The 16,444-nt window shown below is 46.3% G+C and overlaps 1 long non-coding RNA gene across 1 annotated transcript; it reads left to right on the top strand.

Moving 5' to 3' along the window:
• The first annotated feature begins 7,880 nt into the window (after positions 1 to 7,880).
• On the top strand, positions 7,881 to 14,606 carry LOC128089010 (uncharacterized). The gene is made up of 4 exons (XR_008210435.1): positions 7,881 to 8,465; positions 8,558 to 8,656; positions 11,831 to 13,349; positions 14,522 to 14,606. It is a non-coding gene; the product is annotated as an uncharacterized LOC128089010 (long non-coding RNA).
• Positions 14,607 to 16,444: the final 1,838 nt, after the last annotated feature.

The raw sequence follows: 16,444 nt of genomic DNA, 5'->3' as shown, positions 1-16,444 counted from the left end.
CTGAAATCTTTCACATATGCATGGAATCTGTTGAGTCCCAGGCTGAACCACTGGTTCAGCACGTGTGGAAAGGAGCTGCTCAGCCCTGGAAGCAACAGGTGAAGGCAATCCAGCTGTGTGACAGGAAGGGTTGGAGCCTGGCTGCACCTCTCTCAGACCTCATGTAAGGGCTGACTGCAGCTGGGGAAGGATCTCTTTCTGGAGATCCCTCCTTGGTGATGCTTCTTCCTGTGAACCTGGAATCTTCTGATATGGGTGAGCAATCTTCTTCCCTTCCTTTATAGTACCTCTCTATGGTGCCAGTCCTTCCATCATCACACCTCTGTTGTAACGCCTTTCCTAGTCACAGAATCACAGAATGGCCCAGGTTGGAAGGGACCTCAAGAATCATTTCTTGCAATACCAATTCTTAACAGCAATTTTACAATGGAGCATGAAAACAAATCCGCTCAAAATCAAGCCTGGAATGACACACCTGGAGAGTTTTCAGGAAACACAACAGTGAAAGATAACATCAAATAAATAAGTAACCCAACACAGCCACATTATTTAAATTGGCCTTGAAAGCTATCAGTGTCTAACTACTGTTATTTTAGAGTTGTGGATCTCATTAGCAGCCACCAATTTACCCAGCCAGCCATTATAAACCTTAATTTTGCACACAGGCTGATCCAAAAGTAATGCCTCCTGTTTTATAAAGCTGGCCCACAACATCACAGGTGGACGCTGGTGGGATGACAGCAGAGGTAGAACCTTCCTGCCAGCATTCATCCTACTAAAATTCAAGGGCAGTCTCAAATAGTGACATTTTTAGGAATTCAGAGGCATTTTGGGCATTGGGGAATACTACCCAAAACTCGACACAACATTTCAGACTTTGCAGTACCCTGTAATAAGAATGAGGCACAGCAGTGTATTGGGTTGTTTGGTTTTTGGAGACAGCATGTTCCATATTGAGGACAAATTTTAACCCCGTTTATATACAAAGTGACAAGGAAGAGTTGGAGAGGGGAAACGAAACCCAGGTTGCCTTTGAATTAGCAACAAAGGCTCTTCAAAGGGCCTCAGACTTCCGGCCCATGCAAAAAGCAGAAACAGAGTTAAACATGTCTGTAAATGGGGCATGTGCCAATTGGAGCTTCTGGCAAAAACAGGGAAAGAAAAAGGTTCCCTTGGGTTTTGGCGGAAGAAAACTCATGTCACGAGAGGAGTAATGTATGCAGATTATCAAGGATAAATCGAATTCTGTTCAGCAACGGTGAACAAGATTTAATTATTCAACCCACAACAGAACAATTACTGATATTGCCAGTTTTAAAAACAGTTATGAGAAATGGAGCCCCACCTCAGATCACCACCGCTCTGGAGAACTATGTACATAGTACATAATTTTATTTTGCAGATCCTGCACGACTGGATTTACCCGCCTACCACCACAGTCCATTTGGAAAAAGATAGCATCTGTGTGCTTGGATATGAAGAACGGCCTCACCTGAAATTATCCCCAGTGCCTGCTGTCAGAGCCTGTGACCTGAGTGCAGTGATGGCATTGCTAACGGCACGTTGCCACTGTGACCAAGGCACAGGTTAGATGAACAGATTGATAACTTTAGGACAAGGTTGAACAACTTTGCTCTTTCTTGCTAACTGCCATGTGTGTGGAGGCCCAGGAGGATGGGAACACTGGACGTGGATGGCCTGTGCAACCCAAATGGTGGGATAGCAAAACAAGTGCAGCCCATGAGGGAACAGAGCTCTGGGCCAGGACAGCAATCCTTGCCAGATGCAGCAATACAGAGAAATGATCAGAGAAACGGGGAAAAATACACAGAAATTGAAACACGTTCAGATTACTTCACGTGTCCTAACCTATGATGACTCAAAGACCACACCTGCCACGGTCCCCCAGAGCAAGGCTGTGTCTATACGAGAATTAAGTTTTGATACGAGATTTCTGACTTACGAATATTAAAGCCTTCTTCATAGTTTGAAGGAAAAGGCTGAGCTGTTGGAGGCTCTGGTCAGCTACATTTCTGCCCTTCTCGAGTGTAGTTCAAGTTTCATACACAGCAAGGTGTGAAGAAAAGCTCCCCCTCCAGTCCTAGAGTTAAAGAAAGTTCAAGCAGTAAATATCAGGCTACAACAAAGCCCAAGCTTCTGAGTTCAAGGACATCCTCTGAAGCCTAATTTAAGGCAGTAAAATTCACCTTCTTGTCTCCGGTTAATATCTCCAAGCTATTTTCAAAGATCTTTCATTACCTCTCGATACGTTTGCATACAGCTAGTAGAACAAACAGAGCTAATAAAGAGAGCCAAACACATACAGTGAAGGCATGAAAGTCCAGCAGTTCCAGCAGTGGGGGAAACACGCACCTGAGATCAGAGACTGCAGGGAATGCTCCTTTGTGGGTGGGATTTAAGTCACACCAGGCACAACGCTCTGCTTTTGAGAAGGGCTGCTTTAACAGCACGCCGTCTGGGAAAGCACACTCTAACCAGGTTTGTGAAGAGCCTCCCAAATCCTCACAGTCTTACTGCTCTGGGAAGCACAAGGTTCTCTTCTCAAAAACATTTCTTATCAGTGCATTCAGCGAGCACACACATCCGATGTTGTGACAGAGAACATGGGCAGAGACCAGCAGGTTGGAAGGTTGCCACCTTCGGGCCAGATCAATACTACAGATATCCGGCAAGCCCTTCTGTAGCAGAAACACGATTGCTAAAGCTGAGTAACATCCAATGGGTGAGTATGAGTAAGGTGAGGCTCAGCACAGTGCTGAGGGATCTGATACTGACATGCCATTGCAATTCAGTGCACAGGATGAAAAGGCAGTAAAGGTGGGCCCGAAGATGGAGCTGCTTTGTCACGCTAAAAGGCTGCAGTGTTTGAGACCTCCAAAACAATCTGCATCACCAGACTAATCAGCACTTTATGAACGCACACCAAAGACCCCAAAGTTCCTCTCAGAAGAGATGAGTACAACTTATCTTACATTACTTCAACATACAGGATTCTACTTCTGAATATAATTCATATATATATAAAATATAAATATAAATATAAATAATAATAAATAAATAAAATACAATATAAATATATATAATATATTTATATATATATATATATATTCATTCTGAATATAATTCAGTATAATTCCATATTATAAAACAAAAGAAGACTTCTTTCTTGCAATACCGATTCTTAACAGCAGTTTTACAATTGAGTATGAGAACTAATCCACTTACCTCTACAGGATGGAGTTGCTCAAGAATACCAGAGCTTGCAGATTCAGAGTGCCACACCTGAGGAGTTTTCAGGAAATACTACAATGAAACACAACATTAAATAAAAAATAACTCAACACAGCCACATAATCTAAAAACACTATCAGTGTCTAACTACTGTTATTTTAGAGTTGTGGATCTCATTAGCAGCCACCAATTTACTCAGCCAGCCGTTATAAACCTTAATTTTTCATAATTGCACACAGGCTGATCCAAAAGTAATGCCTCCTGTTTTATAAAGCTGGCCCACAACATCACAGGTGGACGCTGGTGGGATGACAGCAGAGGTTGAACCTTCCTGCAAGCATTCAGTTACATTTTGCAGCCATACGGCAGACGGCAGCAGAGGGCCAGAATGACAGCACAGCACCTGACATGGAAGTGCTCATGAAGCACAGGGTGTCCCTGAACTCCTCCACACTGAAAAAAATCGCACTCACTGACATCCATCAATGCCTGCAGAATATTTATGAAGCCCAATACGTGGATGTGAGCACAGTGAGGCTTCAGCAGTGGCAACAGCAATGCAAGGCGAGCCACCCAGACAGCCAAACAGATTTATTTTAATTATTATTTATTTTTAAACAAGCACAGCACGCAGGCTCAACACTGGAGGGAAAGGAAAAAAAAAAAAAAAAAAAAAAAGGATAGTTAATGGTGGTGACCATGTTGAAAAACAGAGTTTTGTTGAGAGAGCTGAGAATTCACTTTACGTATCTCTTGTCATTTCTGTGGAAATAAATAGGAGGCATTCCTTTCAGAGCAATCTACGTACCTCAATGAGCCACCATCCTAATAATGCAGTAATACTAATAATAGGAACAGAAAAAAACAGACTCTCAGAATATCTGTTGTGGAGATGGAACAACAAAACCAACACTGCAGTCAGCTGCACTTACTCCCTGGGAAGGAACTGATGCCAGCAGAAAGGTCACAACCACTTCCGACACTCAAACCATAGCAGCATGTCAGAGCACGCAGCCTTGGAATAAACCACAAGGATAAACCAAATAGACTGGGAGGTACCAACCTTACAAATTCATTGTACCACTGTGTCGTATGGTAAGAAGAAAAGCAGGATGTTTGAGACTTTGTCAGGCATAGAACCTCCAGCACTGGAGGCGAGCAGTTCTGAATTCTCGGTATCTGGTCGTAATTTGTGTGCATGCACAAGCAGCAGTGCAACTCAATTTACAAGAGCAACCAAATGCATTCAAGGCATACTTACAAAAGACTCTGAGGTAGAAAGCTGCTCGCTGAGGCGAAGATCAGAAATGAGGCAGGGGAAGCCTGACAGATTGAGAGCAATTAAGTGTCTGAATAAAGAAAGGAACAGAAAGAACAGACATTGCTGGAATCTATCAGATGCCAATCTTCATTTGAAAAACATCCTGTACATGTAGAAGCAACACAGGATCAACCCGCAACTATTTATCCCACTATCTCAGTGATGATTGCTATTATACAAATTCTGTGTATTTTTAATACTGCTGTTAGAAAAAAACCACAAATTCCTCCTCCAGCGTGTAATCAAATTCAAGTTCCTTTATGAGTTTAGGTAGAAAAAAAGACTTCTGGTCTCGGTAACACAGCTACAAAAGCACTGTACAGGATACTCACAGATACGGCATAAACCAAAGCTGGCTCTTTGTAACAGCACATTTTCTTTGTCTATTCCCCTTCTGTTGATGTACATTACCACAGCTTTGATGACAATAAGGTTTCCTGGGCCATCTGTCAGAGCTGCAGAGCTTCCACCTCCTTTAAGCATCCGTCCACTCACAAGTACAACCAGCCTGGCTGAGTAAACTATGCTGCGTGTGCTGAGATGAAATGGAACAGAGATCAGAAGAAAATAATTGCATCTCAGTAAAAATAGCTGTGATTTCTAGTCCGAGCAAATTAATGTCACATACAAAAATTATTTCCAACGTAAAGTAACCACATTTCCAAAACAAATTCTACCCATAGAAGATTACAGAACTATACTAAAGCACATCTTAAAACATCAGTTCTGTGGCAGACAGAGTAAAGAGACCAGCAAGAGAAAGCACAGAAGGGCTTCTCCCTAAGGAATAATTGACTACAGGAGGTAGAGCTGTTTGCTGAGGTTTTTTAGGGTGAGTGAGCAGAAAAGAGGAAAGTAGGAACGTGACCTCAGGACAGTCTGAAGTAACATGGAAACGGGAAGAGCTGCCCAGGTGCTCTGAGCTGTTCAGATGACGTGACAGCCATTTTCTTGAATGCTGTTACATATGCAGAGACAAGCAGAAGAATGAAAATCAAGGCATTTGCCTTCATCTTAATGGCACTGTATAAGCCACCTCTCTGCAGGACTACGGCACAGACAGTGCAAGACTACTAAGAACTGCACAGTAATTGCCAAGCCACATTTTCAGAAGCCAGCGTGACAAAGTACTTCCCTTTTCCCATCCACAAAGAAATGCTGGCTTAGACACCAATCTCCAGTGGGATAAGAATACGGAGGTACTTCATGCTGTTTTCTCAAACTGAAAGGAATCAAGTGTCTACTTAAGGACAAAATAAAACCAGCAAAAAAGAACATGGAAAGCACACTAACCTCAGTAGGCACTTCAGATCCAACAGCAATAACTGCAGCAGGCAGTAGCTTATTTCTGCACGTGCCTAGCAGTCAACTTTGCTTGCTCTTAGATCTTTCTGCTTCCTATTGAATTAAAGCTTCTTTTTCTTTAAGGTATTTATCACACTTTCCACAGGACTGCTTTCATGCTTTACAAAAAAATAACAGCTAGAGAAAAAAGACTCAGTAAAGCTCTCTGACAACACAGGGATGCAAACTTCCTGCCTGTCACCCAAACAGGCGCAGCGCCCACCCTGAGGCTCTTGTGCTGGCACTGCACACACTGAGCACAGGGGAATCCTTCACAGCAATCAGCTGCTGAGTTACACACAGCCATTCTGGGAGAACCGGTTTGCTGCCTTTGTTGTTCACATGCATAGCACTACACCAAGTTAGCACAACCATCTACACCTGGTTTTCTCCACCACACAGTGGCGAAACAAACAGCTTTCTGGCTAAAAATAAAAATACCCTGCAACGCAAAGAGAATGTTCCCAGATAAAACAAGGGAAAACAATCCAACAAGCAACCTCCCTCCTTCCCCTCAGCCCACCATCCTTCCCCCCCACAGAACAGACAAAACAAACCCACAGGAAAGGAAAAGACAGCAAATCCACTTCCTGAGCCAATTCCCAGTGTTGAGAACTTAATAAAGAAAAACCAATACATTCTCTGCAAGCATCACCACAAAAGCTGCACATTGAATGAAACGAGCAACTGAGGGTTACAGCCTCCAGCTGCACCTCCTAACCAAAGCAACTGGGAGAAAAAGTAAAAGTCTGTTTGCTAGTCTGTTTTTCAGACTGGAGCCTCAGAAAGTTGTAGAGATACCCCAGATAACAAAACCCTCACACCTATTCTTTGTAACTGCAGACGCACTACCTGAGAGAGACCCTAAGAAACATACAGCTAGATTAACTTCATTATGTTCTTTTCCTCCTGTGTTTTTTGTGCTAGCTCTTAAGAACATCCCCTTTTTGAATAGATGTTCAGAATCTAAACCATACCTGAATTCAGCTGCGTAGGCCAAGGTGAGAACGTAACTCAAAAATGCCCTACAACTTGCACAACATTTTTCTCACAGCAGTTAAGGACAGCTGTCCTGACACCTCAGCATTCACAGCTTCAGGTTCATGAGAAAAATAATCACCGTTGAAAGTACAATTAGCAGATAACGGCCACATGGTGGCGCAGGGGGGGAGAGAGTACGGGGGAAAAAAGCAGCACGAATTGAAATCCTTCTCAGCTCCTCAGTTCCTTCTCAGACATTGCTCACAGCGATCATAGACGCATTTCTACGTGGGGGGGCAGGGGGGGGAGGGGAGGGGGAAGAGAGCACCGTCTTCGGAACGCGAGTGTAAATTTCCTTCACGAGTCTGAAGGCACCAACCGATGCCTTTCGTGCAGCCTCAGCATAGAAACAGAGCACACACGGCACAGCTCAGCGAAGGGAGCGCGGAGGACGCGTTGCTGCAGCATCACCGCCACAAGAACCCGCACAGCCCCCAGACGCCGGCTGCCCATCAGCTCCAACACCCCCCCCCCGGAGGACGCGTAACGGGGCGCCGAAATTCGGCCAGAGAAAGGAGAGAGAAATCAGGCTGAGGACAAGAACTGCGGCACAGAACGCCGCTCGGAGGACGCTCGCTCTCCCCTCCCCCGGCTCTCCCTCCCCGCCCGCACCCACCGACCCCGCTCACCCTGCTGCCGCCGATCCCGTACGTAAGCGGCGCCGTCCCCGGGAAGCCCGGACCCCACAAGAGCCGACCGCACGGCACGGCCAGGAGGAGCAGACAAATCGGACGCCTGGAACCGCTCCGCCCTCCGCGTCCGTCACGTGACCGCGCGACCCGGCCGTCATCCGGGCAAGGCGGCCACGGGGTGAAGCTGGCGGCAGCCATTTTGAGAAAGGGCACGGCAAGTTCAGGGCGGCGGTGTGGCGCTGAGGAGCGGGTGAAGCCGTCGAGGAGCCATGTTGGATGTGAGAACGCTGCTGGACGGAGCTTCTAACGTTCTAAACTCTTCTCATTCGGTAATTGGCAAATGCTTCATTTACGTATATTGCGCACGTGCAGGGAAGTCGTGAGTCCTTGAAATTAAGGGATCCAATATTCGTGTAAAAAAATACAGTGGAGGCAGGGCGATGGCAAATGTATTTCTCAGAACTCGGGGAACGCCGTGGTGCTGGCAGACGCTGCTTCAGCTCGGTCGGTGGCTTTTCCCTGTAGCACAAACAGGGCGAGTATACAAGCTCTGTGAAATGACATCGTACCTCGATTCGGGCGCCTGCTGCGATGCCGTTGGACAAAGGGCGCTCGGTGCTGTGAGTACTGCGGCAGCTCGGTCACACCGTCGGCATCAGCTGGGAATTGCACACAGCCTGTTGAGCACGAGGGGCACGTGGAAATCGCCAGATGAAAGCACGTGGCTGAAATTCAGCAGGAGGAGAACTTACACGGGTAGCAGGCAACGAAGATGAGGGTAAAATCAAGATGTGAAAAATGCTTGAGTCCTTTTGGAGTTCTGTACGGCAGACCCGACCGATTTCAGTTTAAAGGGGAAGCTCCAAATCCATGAGGTGAGAATTATTTACGTCTGAACGGGATGTGATGCTGGAGATGAGTAGCCCGTGGCCTCACTGGGTTTTTCTCTTTGGGTGATTATCCACAGAGAGGACAGGGTAACACACACATCTACAGGATGCTCTCCTGCTGTGTCATGAGGATCAGAGCCAACCCCATTGCTGTGTGAACTCTTCAGTGCACAGAGGTAAGGTTCCTCAGCACGGCTGGATCCACTCCTAGTCCCAGACAGTTTGTGTCTAAGGGATCCTAGACAGATAGATAGATGTACCCTTAGTGAAGCTGACAAATTCCAAACCAAATTATTAGTTGCTTACCAAGGATCCGTACCAGCAAGGTGTCTTGACATCAAGATGGAAAGGATCCCTGTGCAGGTGTGACATCAAGAGACATCCCTGCTCAAGGCTGTAGGAATGGAATGTTGTTCCTGCATTAGATATTAAGAGGAGGGAATTGATCTGAAGAAGCAGAGCACAATGTACTTGTGTTTAGTAACTTGTCCTTAGAAATAGCTGATGTGAAAAAGTAGAAATACCATATATGTTAGTAACCTACTTTAGAAATACAGTTGCTGAATTGTGTGATTAATTCTTGCTTGCAAAACTGCAATAGCTCTTAAATGTTCCAAATAGTGTAGGTATAGTATTATGGACTAGAAATCATATTGTAGGGCTATTTTGTTTGGATAAGAGACCCTCAGCAAAAGAAAAACAGACTTAACAAACATCAAAGAAGCCAGGGCCTCTACGCAAGGCTGGCTTGCCTGGCTCTGTGGGTAGGTTGGGATGCAACAGGCAGGCATCAAGATACTCCCCCTTGTCCTCCTTCCAAGCTTATCTCTATGCAGGGACGAGCAGAAGTCCAGAAACAAGGACTGAGTGTTGAGTGAGCAAGTGTGAGAAGTTAACTAATTAGCGATATATGCTTAGCCAGCAATAATTGATGTTCATCCAGTATCCATAGGTTTAGTTGAGCGTCGGGAAGATTTATGAACCTGAAGTACTCAGCCAATGAGGAACCAGGGGAGAAAGAGATAAGTGTCTAGTTATAGGGCGTAAAAGATATAAGCTGCTTTCTGCGTGCTCTCCTGCTTGCGTGAGTTAAGAGAGGACAAGATAAGGGTTACCCATTGTATAGCAATGCAGGAAAGCAGGATGTGAGGCCAGATAAGAAAAGAACATCAGAGTGGACTCATGCTTGACATCTTGCAAACAGTGTTGAAAAGAAACCTCAAAATAAACACACGCAGCCTTTGTAGATCCTCCCCTCCAAAATCAACATATTTTGCACAGCCAGAGTTGCCTTCCCAGTCTTTTGTCTGTTGGCAGTTTTACTTCATCTGTTTTTTCTTCACGTCACAGCAGAGTGAGTCTGCCTGCATCAGCAGAAGAGCTGCCTTCGTGGAGGTGCAGATGCAGCCGACCATTGTGGAATTCATCTTGAACCACTCAGATGTTCTCTTCCACTCCAAATCCAGCCCGTTCTTTGGAGATGGAGCATCTTCCTCCATTAGCTTTACCTTGATCAGACACCTTGATCAAATCCAGATCTCCACCAAGATACTTCACATATGCTTTTACTGTTGAGGAGACAACAGACTTCTGGACTGATGTAAGAATATGGCAAATGTGGCTACCAGTATCTTTCTGGGAAGTCAGGGATGCTCTATAAGAACATACAGCTGAAAGTTTGGCTGCTGCTGTTAGGTCCACACACTGACAAGCTGCACAGAGTAACTTAAATCTTTCTCCCTACTCTCTCTTTTCCTTCTAAAATCACTTTCTTCAATGCTTCGGTGTGCTTTCCCACTTGAGCTGTCTTGCAGTACAACACAGTGCGTGATCCTTACAAGCATCTTAGAAGACAAATGGCAAACAGCAGATTTAAAGAAGGCTCTTGGTATTCATCAGCATTGATGCTGAGAAACAGAAGTCTTGCTCTTAATGGGAGATATTCTGACAGCTGCTTTCATGGTTGTTTCTTCTGCACAGTCTCTGTAAGTTAATCAGCAGGGCTGTCCAGCTGCACAGCAAAGATTGCTCGGGCCCTGCTGCTGTTGCCCAGTTCTCTGCCTGCACAGCAGAGGCTTTAGGATGAGCCACAGCTTAGGTGCTAAGAGTGAGGAAATAACTGCAAGGTGTTTGTGCTCAGCCCTGGAACCTACAGCTGTCCTTGAGTGACTGCTAAGACCATAAGTGCACCTGGTCCAGTGGAAAGAAAGAGAGTTGCACCAGGAAGAAAGTTTCCTCTGCTTGTTAAGTAAGTGTGAAGAGCACAAACAATTATTATTCCAAAGGAGTGCTAAGTTTGTTCCATCTGCTTTGGTACCCCGACCTTCCAATGAGATTTGCAGTCACTGCAGTTATTGCCACTGGTGAAGTATAGATAACTGCTTTTCCAGAATACTTGCTGCTTGCCATTTGATACAAGTGTTGCTCTTCTTTTTATAGCACAGTTGCTGTAAGTGCAGCTTTTGTTCCTACTCGAAGGCAGTTTTTATGTCAGCAGGATGCAGGGGTAAGCTTGATTGAACAGGAACAGCCCACAGCAGTCTGAGCTCTGCCAGGGAAAGATGGACATGCAAAGCACCTGAGCCATGTGATGATCCAGGCTGTAGAACGGAGCATATCACCTTGGCCAGTTGTTTAATGATTCAGACGTTCACATTGTCTGCTTTCCCACAAGCAGAAGGGTCAGGGGATGTCACAGAGGATCAGCTAAGCTTGGCAATACTGCTCTGGCAAGGCAGCCCCTGTGAGCACACAAAGGACAAACAGGGACAGCTCTTAGAGCAGACTCCTCACGCTCACCTGCACTGCCCTGCACTGAGAGGCTTCAGAGATCCTGGCAGCTGGCACTGTGGGCTACAGTGGTAGAAATCTAAATGTTTGTCTGCAAAAACAAGCATAGGCTGTAAGCAGGCTGAGAGCAAGGCACGGCCAGATTCAGTTCTCTGTGTCCACCTGCACGCTGGGTTGCAGCTGCTGCAGTCGTGTGCAGCGTTTCCTGTTGCTGGATGCTGAGAGCAAATCCAGACCTCATAAGAAGAAAACTGTTGTTATCATGACATTATTTTGCATGCAGATGAAGATTGATTCAAGTATGGCAGTGAAGGTTTCTGACTGACTTGTCCTCACTTTTTAGGAGTTTTGTTTGCTTGCTTAAATACAGTAAGCTGCTCTCACTTATGAGTATGTCTGTCCTTTGCCATAAACATACCTGTGACAAAATGGTTGTTTTGACATCATCCTGCTGTAGCTGGGATAACCAAGCCTTAGAAAAACACAGCACCTCCCCCAGAGCTGTGATGGCTGTGCTGCTGCTTGCTGATCCTCCTCTGATCTGTGCTTTTGCTTTACAGGACACAGTTCTTAATTGTGGCCCGAGTCCCTGTGAGTTTCTTTTCCTCCCACAAAGCTGCTCACCCTGGAGGAGGCACAGGCACGGACACGAGGCCACAGCAGCTCTCCCGTTATGCCAGACAGCAGAGACAGTGGAGTGGAAGAGGGCCCCACACCTTTACAGGGGAAATTGCACACAGTCATTGACTTTCCATCCAGAAGATGAAGAGGAGTTTCTTTTGCAGCACCTATCATAATTGTTTGGGTGTTTTTTTTTTTTTTTCCATTATTACTAATGCAAAACTTGCTGAAACTAAGTTACCTTAACCACTCATGGAGTGTCGTAGCAAATTTCCACTCACTTTGGACTCTGAGGACTCAACTACCTTACAACTGCCTGATGGGCTCAGTTTAGGCACACAATGGCACCGTTCCTTTCCTGTTAGGCAGCTCAGGTGTATAAACCATCTGATGTCGATGCTTGCCAGTACTGCCTGCACCTGGAGACATCAGGGTTTTCCAGATTCCAGGACCACGTGCCTGAAGTAAATTCGGGTTCTCCTGTAAGCAGAGCTGTTGGACTGACTTGCTGTTTGCTAGGACTGGGAAGAGGCAGGGCTGCTGCAGCCCCAGCCCCACCTGGCATGGGTCTCTGTAGGGCCGGGCTGCTGGCTTTGTTCCGGGCACTGCAGGGCTCTGTGACCAAAAATTACCCCCAGGAGCTGTGCTCACACCTCGCTGGCAAACATGGCTGAGAAACCCCTGCATGTGGCCAGCCAGGAGCTGCTGCCCTTCTGACCACCTCACTCAATAACTGCTCTCTGCTTGGGCGCACATGCTGGAAGCTATTACTCAACGAATAATACAAATGTAAGAAATAAACACTAAACAGGGCGTATTGTCACAAGGTGGCCAGACAAGAGGAGTAAGAAAATGTGTAAGCATTGGGCATGTAAGTTGTGTCTGTTTCCTTGGAGGCAGAAACCCTCATGTTCTCCTAGTTCACTTGGGTGCAATTTTACTTAAGATCCTCTCAAGATCTTCTGAGCCTGTTTGAGCCTTGAAGGGCATGCACAGTCCACCCGTGAGTATTTCTTTACTGGGAGACCTGCCACATTTCAGTGGGAAGGTTACTGCTGCCCTCTGCAGCTGAGAGCCCAGACCTTCGTATATCGGCTGTGGCATTGTTTTAGTAAATCATGCCTAGTCAAGGTTTGGATTAATTTGGCATGTACAACAATCTGTGTATGGCTACCTGTTTAACTATACTAGATTGCAAACGTTTAACAAAGCAAACCTCCTCACTTTTGCCAGTGGTTTCCCGTCTGGTTACAAACTCATCACTTACTGCAGTAAGAACACCACATTTTGCTTCAGCGTTTGCTACGAATTCCACACCTTGCTGTCATTCCTTCCTCAGCTTCATTTTCTCCACCCTTCACTGCTATCGCATCTGTTACCAGACGCAGCGCCGCTTTTGGCACAAGCTGCTCTTCTGTTCAGTGAGGGCAGAACCCTCCTGGGCCCTGCCAGCCCCCCGTCCCAGCTCTTCCTGCGGAGATCTCTGGGTCCTAGAGCCCTTCTCTCAGCTCCTCCCTCCTCAGGCTTCCCGTGCTGACACTGGGATACCGAGTTTCCTACATCTCTGCAGATCAAGTCTCTTCTCGCTTCCAGTCTTTTGTTTTCGTCCCCACTCGCCATTAACGCCTCGTTTGCGTTCTGGTTACCAGCGGGGGGAGGAGCAGTGCGGGTATGCGTTCTCTTGCCGGCAGTGATCTGCTTTGGCTGGAGCAGATCACAGACTTGAATATTTTAACCCGCTGCTCTTCTTTAAACTTTGTGCTGATTTTTGTCTTCGTTGTTTTGTTTTTCACAGTTCCACTATTTGTACCCTCAGTTACGCTTCCATGTACCATTCCTAATTCCACTTCCATGCAGCACTGATGTTTGCACTTCCATACAGCACTAACATTCACACTTCTGCGCACTGTTAACAATTCCACTTCCGTATACCATTAACCATTACATTTCCATCTGCCATTTACATTTACATTTTCATTGCCATAAGCATTTACCAATCACAAAGACAGTGACAATAACCAGTACAGGATATCCCCAAGATTCTTCCTCTCCCCCAGGTTATCAGTGGGAAATGAGCATTCCCGTTCACCTGATTCCGGCAGTGAAAATCCCACCCGACGGCGGCGGCCGGGCAGCCGATGGTATCGTGGGCTGATCTGCAGAGCAACCAGCCGCTCCCTCGCCCTCAGGCAGACTGGGGCTGTCAGACTGCGATCTTCAGTGGCTCTTTAGCGCTTCAAAGAGCTTTCTCCGAGTCTGCAGCTCCCCGAACGCTGTCTTACCACCCGCAGCAGCAGCGTCCCATAGCTTCACCCCGACCCGGTCCCCTACTTCGGGGTCGTAAATGGTCTGATTTGCGATCGAGGGGTCACTCTTGGCAGCCCAGAGCAGCACCTGCTGTAAAACGGCAGCGGGCACCGTCTTTTCCCATTTTTTTCAGAACAATCTGCAAAGTAACTCGGACGTTCTTTTGTTCGGAGCTCACATGTATCCCCACGGCAACGGTCCGGAGAAAGGCACTCCGAGCTGTCGGGGCGATGAATCCTCAGGTTGTGGCGCTTCTCTCCGCGTCTGCCGTGCTTCTCAGCGTGTTCTGCGCCCTTTCTCAGCGTGTGCCACGCTTCTCTCAGCGCCACGCTTTTCTCAGCGTGCTCCGGAGCGGTCAGTCTTCAAGTCGGGCCCGGCTTCGGGTCCCTGTTCGGGCGCCAATGCTCGCACGGTTTCTTGTAGCATCAGAATTGTTCTCCGAATAGTTCTGCTTTATGGTGTTCAACACACATCTGATGTACCATTCACTTACAAGCAGGAAAATGCTGTCCCCCTCCTCAGTTAATTGGCCCAGCTTCTCCCAAACAATAGTGATAAAGGATGAAAGGTTTCTTAAGTGTGATAAGGTTAACAGTGCATACAGACACAACCTCCTGTTTGCCCTTAGACGCAAACAGAGCCCATTTGCTCTCAGTCTTACACTCCAGACTCCCAAGGTTTCACGGTGATAGGCTCCATCAAGGAGTCTGATAGACTCTTGGCTGACTTGCTCACAGTTACATCTTTCCCCACATCTCCCCCTTCCTTATTAACAAAGAAGGCACGGTTCATAAGCATCCTGTATCATTTTTGTATACACTGCAACAAGTGTGAAACACAAATCGAAACACACAAAAAGGCAATGAGACAAACTAGTCCTAATTTTAACAAATTCTGTATCTACCCTGCAAAAACCCCTCAAGAGACCCCTGAATACATTCCATCCAGCTTGGAGCTGTTCCTTATCCAGAGAAAAGCAGGACTCCACACGGGGTTGCTTCTTTCAGCGCAGCACTTCTTGCAGCCTGAACTTCCTTGCAGCTTCTATGCAGCACGAGCTTCCTTCCAGCACTCTCGGTCCGACTGGGTCCTTGTATGGACTCAGATATGAGCAATCCACATTGTTTATTACAGGTTCTCACAAAGCTGATATACCTTCACAAGTTTCCTTTTGTGGTGTTCTGTTCTATCCTACTTTAAAGTCCCCACCCCCCTCCCTTTTTTTTTTTTTTTTTAGTAAGAATTTGTTAATGAAAACTGCTAGGATTTTGCTGTTTTCCTATGACGTTTTGTAGTGTCATGAAAGCATAAGATCCTAACAACCATAAAACCTTCCTGTATTTATGTACCAGAGTTTGAACTAAAATAAGTTCTATTTTTGTGTGTACTTCTGCTTATGTGACTTTCTTAGGGAGTTCAACCCATATGGATCTAATGCTTGCAATATCCAGGACTATGAAGCCCTATTTTGTAAGCCCGTTTCTATAGCAGTGCGCCTGATTGCCATTGAAACAATTCATAGTTGGATGTCTGGGTGACTTGTAGAACAGGGACCTTCGCTCACCGATGCTTTCCATGTAAATCTTGTAAAATTCTTGGTCTGTGGGAGACAGATCATTCTGTGTCATAGGACAGGATCTTTTTGTTTTGTTTTCTGCGAAATATAGCTGTAAAGAAAAAAAAGACAAGCATATGGAAAATACACGAATCTCGGAGGCAGAGATCTGGAGTGGAATTTTATTTTAGACAATCCTCTCTTTCCTCTCTTTCTGAAGCAATGTGCTGAGCAGCTGTAGTGCACAGTGCCCTGTGTGCACCTCCCCCTTCCCAAAGGTAAAGTGTTCCAGAAAAGTTAAGGTTGTCCATCTGCTTTGCGACAGGTCCTACAGAATCCATTTGCTGATCTAACAATGGAGTGCTCTGGCATGACGCAAAAAAAAAAAGGTAGACAAAGTGCCAACATTGTAGCTCTCAGAACAGCTAGGGCCAAAGATGAGGGTGGGAGCTGGGCACAGCCCCTCCTCCCAGCACTGTGGCTGTTCACAGCCCCTCTCAGCCCTGCAGACCATCTGGATGCAGGGCTGGAGCTGTGGCTGGGCAGCACTTTGAGCAGGCAATCAGCTGCAGCTCTGCTAGTGCTCTGCTGACACACTGTGCTCTGCAGCTGTGTGTTTTCTGCTTAAGGCTGGAGCAGAATGCAGAATGCAAGAGATGAAACAAATCCCACTGGAAAACCTTTGAGAGGG

Source organism: Tympanuchus pallidicinctus, unplaced genomic scaffold, assembly GCF_026119805.1.
Source record: "Tympanuchus pallidicinctus isolate F22 unplaced genomic scaffold, pur_lepc_1.0 scaffold1, whole genome shotgun sequence".
Classification (NCBI taxonomy): domain Eukaryota; kingdom Metazoa; phylum Chordata; class Aves; order Galliformes; family Phasianidae; genus Tympanuchus; species Tympanuchus pallidicinctus.
The sequence above is the reverse complement of the archived record's forward strand: the minus strand, read 5'-3'. Positions and strand labels throughout refer to the sequence as shown.